The sequence below is a fragment of the Lolium rigidum genome, chromosome 6, assembly GCF_022539505.1.
Source record: "Lolium rigidum isolate FL_2022 chromosome 6, APGP_CSIRO_Lrig_0.1, whole genome shotgun sequence".
Taxonomy (NCBI): Eukaryota; Viridiplantae; Streptophyta; class Magnoliopsida; order Poales; family Poaceae; genus Lolium; species Lolium rigidum.
The window spans coordinates 304,642,649-304,648,648 of record NC_061513.1 but is presented as its reverse complement, the minus strand read 5'-3'; positions in this window follow the sequence as shown (position 1 = coordinate 304,648,648).

The following is a 6,000-nucleotide window of genomic DNA, read 5'->3' as shown; positions in this document are numbered from 1 at the left end:
AAAAAATCCAAGAATAGAAAGAATTTTGGTTCATAGAGGATGACATGCGGGACGCATGATCCTGCATCGTAAACGGCTCGATCGGAGAGCGTTGAACGAGATGGCGCGATCGAGAAAAAAAACAATGCTAGAGAGGCTGCCATCTGGGCCCTACATCCCTCGGCGGTGCGGATTTGCGTTGACTCGGCCGGCGAACCCGAGAATTCGAGATGCACCACGTCCCGGGCCACCATACGCAACGTTTTGGCCGGTTTCGTCGGGCTAGGTGGCCTCAAAAACGAGAAAAAAACGTTTTGACATGCACAACGGACAGACCCAAAATCGTCGGCCATGGTACACCAGCAACCACGACGCGACTTCAACTTGGTCGGCCATGGCAACTTTTCTTGTAGTGGGATCAAGGTCAATGATGACATTGGACACTACTTTCAAACCAGAAAGGGTGTTAGATAGGGAGATCCACTGTCACCATTATTATTCAACATTATTGCAGATATGTTGGCCATCCTAATAGCAAGGGCGAAGGAGGATGGACAAGTTTTATTCCTCATCTAGTTGGGGGAGGAAATTCTATACTACAATATGTTGATGATATGATACTTTTTATGGAGCATGACTTTGAAAAAGCCGTAAATATGAAACTTATATTGTGTTTTTTTGAAGAATTGTCAGAACTAAAAATCAATTTCCACAAAAGTGAGATTTTCTATTTTGGTAAGGCTAAGGAAGAGGAGGAATAGTATAAACAACTTTTTGGTTGTGAGTCTGGTTCTTTACGATTCATGTATTTGGGTATTCCAATTCATTATAAAAAAATTGAAAAACTCTGAATGAAACCCAGTTGAGAGTCGTTTTGAGAAAAAGCTTGGGTGTTGGGCTGGAAAGATGTTATCATATGGGGATCATCTTGTATTAATTAACTCAGTTCTTACTAGCTTGCCGACGTTTATGCAATCTTTCTTTGATATACCTAAAGGGGTAAGAAAGAGATTAGATTTTTTCAGATCACGCCTCTTTTGGCAATGTGAGGAAAATAAAAAGAAATATCGGTTAACTAAGTGGAACTTAATTTGCAGACCCGAAGACCAAGGTGGTCTAGAAATTGAAGTACTGGAAATTAAAAATTCTTGCCTACTTAACAAATGGCTTTAGAAGCTCCTTACTGAAGAAGGGCTATGGCAACAACTTTTAAAAAACAAGTACCTTTCTCAGAAGACCTTGGCTCAAGTTCAATATAAGCCTACCGATTCGCCTTTCTGGAAGGGTTTAATGAAAGTTAAAGGGGAATTCTTTAGCAGAGGTAAATTTGAAGTTGGTTCGGGAGAAGGAGTGCGTTTTTGGAAAGATATATGGTTAGGTGAGCAGACCCTTGCATCTCAGGACCCCCAATTATATAATATTGTCCATCGAAACATGATACGGTGGAAAATGTTATGAGTTCAAATCCGTTAAATATTGGCTTTCGGAGAAGGCTGATTGGCAATAAATGGGATCAATGGGTTCACCTATGCCAGAGATTAATGGAGATAAATCTAAATGATGACCAAGATAGGTTCCTTTGGGGTCTAACATCTTCAGAAAAGTTCACTGTTAAATCTATGTATGGTGATATGTTGAATGGACATACAGGATATCTTCGTAAGTATCTTTGGAAAATAAAAATCCCACTGAAAATAAAAATCTGTATGTGGTTCCTTAGTAAGAAAGTCCTTTTGACCCGTGATAATCTAGCAAAGCAGAATTGGAATGATAATACAAAATGCTCCTTCTGTGACGCCGAGGAATCAATGGAACATTTGTTTATTTCACGTCCTTTTGCTAGGCTTATTTGGAGGGTGGTTTTTGCTGCATATAACATTCCACCTTCATCCAATGTCACAAATATGTTTGGGAATTGGTTAATGGAACTAACAAAACTGATAAAGGTAGGATTCGCATTGGTGTTTCAGCTTTATGTTGGTCAATTTGGAATTGCAGAAATGATATTGTTTTTAACAAAAAGGATATACTACTATTTTTTTGCAGGTTATTCACACTATGGTTCACTGGATCCATTTTTGGCGTTTCTTACTCCTGGAGGATCAGCGGGAGTTCATGGTTTCTGGATACAACCGCCTTCGAATGGTTGCCAAGGATATTTTCTATCAGGCTACTTGGCGGCCTGTTAAGAGATTACATGATGCATCATCTCCGTAGCAGCTTTCCCTTGCTTTTTCTTTATTTTTGATGGTTGATTTTTGTATCGATCCTCGTTGATCTTTGAATTGTAAAGTTTGAATGATCGTTTTATTAATAAAAGTATGTGTGCATCAACCGATGCAGAGACCGGGGCACATCCCATTTTGAAAAAAAAAATGTACACCTTAGCAAAAGATCAGTACATCAAACTTCGGGGATGCTTGCACTTATGCTACCTATGAAGTTTGAGGGAAGAATCAGTTAATACCTGCATGCAGAAATATCACCTCTCCATGTACATGTCGATCTTATCTGATAGTGAGCACTTGTACTCTTGCCACCAGCCAGATTTTCGGAAAACATGAAGAGACCCGTGACGTTTGAGAGACACACAGAGAGAGAAACGTCATTCTGCCGCCATAGTCAGTCATCTCCACCAAAGCCTCAACGCTGCAGCCATGGACTCCATCAACTTCATGTCGGTAACTCAGCCTCATCAAACACAATATATGCCATTGCAGCCCCACATTCTTCAAAGCACCTAGGGGCGCCGACTTCGCACGCGGAATCGAAAAAATGCATCTACCACGCGTCAGGCTGGCCATCTGTGACATTTTTTCCAAATCCATGGTGGTATAAGGCCTCCAAAACAAGAAATAAAGTTGTGCAGTCTTCCATTAACGCAAAACATCGTAGATGTGGCTCACCATCTACCACGGTTGTCGGCCAAGTTCATCACCGGAAACAACTTTTCTTCTAGCGGATGATCATAAGCCATAGGAGATGAGGGAGGGAGTTCCTGCGGCAGCGAGTCGCTGCCGGGTCTTGGTCATGCGGCGAACTATGTGGTTGTCTTGGTCATGTGCTTAGCTAGCTCGATCTCTTGAATTATCCACTGGATCTGTGTGGCGTGGTGTGTTGTACCCAGAAACAATTCGTATTGATATTATGTCTCGGCATTTAATAAAGCACATGGGTTCAAAAAATAAAAGCCCACATGTTAAGAATATTTCATACGGTGGTGCCAGAGTTGACCTTACATCACCCTGCACACGTTTCAAACGAGAGGTTCATATAATTTGGCAATTGCATCGTTAAATACTGAAGTAAACCGCGAGTAGGCATCAACAGATAAGTACTTTTCAAATCAGCAAGACAACAACGACTAATCACTATGGCAGGTAGAGATCGATTTATCAACTACTAGGGTCAAGGGGAATCAACATGTCAGCTGTAGTATGTTTAGAACCATCAATCAATTTTCCTGCTGGTAGAATAAACAAACTATGAATACAAGACAAAAGGCATATAGTTATAATTTATAGCTATTTCCAACTCTAATATGTTTATTAGCACCAGCTAACTCACGGGAAACACGTATTGTGCTCGTTTTCAGGGATTACAAGTATAGTGCTGACCTTCAGATGCATGATGTGAAAACAATAGTCATAAAATGATTTATCTTAACAATGTTATGTAGGATAATTAGGAAAATGGAAAGAATGGAAATGAAAAAAAAGGGTTTTGGCCCTTTAGCAAATGACGAAAACGAACCAGGCATTTTTCACCATTATATGAGATGTCTCCTCTTAGTCACATGTTTTCTTATTTGATTTCAGTCACCCAATATTTTTCATATTACAAACATTAATTATTAGAGGTACTAGTGAGGAATAATCTATTGTATAACATATGTCTATATCTTCTCTAAGTGACATAGAATGCATGACAAAATAAAGTATTATCCGACCATTATGCAGTCTCTTTATTTTTGCGAATGAAAATTGCATTCCTAAACAGAATCAAGGATTACTCTCTAAGGCATATGTTTGTTAAACCTTCTGGACCAGAGGAGACCATACTGTTGACGGCCACAGCGAGGCCTCCTTCGATGCGCACGCACATGGTCTGGTGAATGGGGGGCACCCTATGCGCATGCACATCGACATGACCATGACAATGTTGTTGGATGGTGGTGGCGCATTGCCCCGAGGTCCTTGCTGACGGTGAGGGGCCTTGACGAGGCCTGAAGAGACGAGCGGCCGCATTCGTTACTCCTTGGCCATGTTGAGTCCATGGAATGGAGCCGGGGCCCAACGGTGTTTTGTATATTGATTTAGAGGCAGAGAGTTCATGCTAAAGGGAAACCCTTGCCAACTCATGGGCAAGCTACGGCGATGTCATGCATGGCTTCCCAGTTTTGAAGGCGTCAATTTTTTTTAGATAATAGGGTGCGGATCCCCGGCCTCTGCATCAAAGTGATGCACACAGCCACCGCAATTATTAAAGAATAGTATCTCAAAGTTTACAATTTAAGGGTCACTCAAAGTGGATACAAAAATCAGCCACCTAAAAAAAGATCTATCCATCGATTCGCTTATGCTTGTCGCCACCCACCCTGGCAGAAGATAGCCCGTACGACCATCGTCATTCGAGTACAGGCGGAATCCATGAGTCCACGGCGTTCCACAGGAAGAAGAAATGACCACATATGGATCCAGTAAGTCGTCTTGTTGATAACCTGCAAATAATAGGATGGTGTTGTCTTCTTAAAAATTATGTCATTTCTACAATTCCAAATAGCCCATAGCACAGCCGCAGTGCCTACTCTAATAAGCTCTTTGGATCTCTTATCCACCCCATTCAGCCAGCTCCCAAATAAATTACCAACACTAGAGGGTGGTTTAATGTTCAAAGTAAAATGTATGATCCTCCAAATATCACGAGCAAAAGGACATGAAATGAACAGATGTTGTACAGACTCATCTGCATCACAAAAAACACATTTTTTACACCCAATCCATTTACGTTTAATCAAATTATCCTTAGTTAAAAGCTCCTTCCTATGTAAGAACCACAGGAAAATACGAATCTTTAAAGGAACTTTCAGCTTCCATAAGTATTTCCGCAGATACTGTGTATGGCCATTCAAAAGTTCAACGTAGTAGGATTTAGTGGAGTATACACCCGTCGGTGTAAGAGCCCAAAAAAATCTGTCCGGTTCATCTACAATTTGGACATGCATTAGTCTTTCAACTAGATGAAACCAAACCTCTCTATTATTCCCAATCAAGCTCCTTCTAAACCGAAGATTGATCGGGTTACTCCCAAAAACAGACGCCACTGTTATATTTTTATGAGAAGCAATCGCATACAAGGATGGGTATTCATCCGCAATCGAGTTGTTACCCAACCAATTGTCCTCCCAAAAACGAGTTTGATTCCCATCCCCGATTTTGAAAGACCCAAATTTGAGAAAATCGTCTTTAACTTTCATTATTCCTTTCCAAAAAGGTGAATCTGTAGGTTTAAGTTGAACTTGGGACAACGTCATTTCTCCCAAATATTTATTTGTAAGTAATTCCTTCCACACCCCCTCCTCCGTAAGTAACTTAAATATCCATTTACTCAAAAGACATTTATTTTTAATCTCAAGCACTTCAATACCGAGCCCCCCTTGATCTTTTGGTCTACACACAATATTCCATTTAGTTAGTCTATATTTTCTCTTTTGCTGATTACTTTGCCAGAAAAATCTTGACCGATAATAATCTAATCTTTTACGAACCCCCTTGGGTATTTCGAAGAAAGACAACAGAAACATCGGCAAGCTAGTCAACACTGAATTAATGAGCACCAGACGATCACCGTATGATAACATCTTGGCTACCCATGCTCCCAATTTCCCGTCGAATCGATCCTCTACTGTTTTCCATTCTTTATTGAGTAATTTCCTATAGTGAATAGGTATACCCAGGTATTTAAATGGGAGTGAACCAATTTCGCACCCGAAAATATTTCGGTATTGGTCTCGCACCTCTA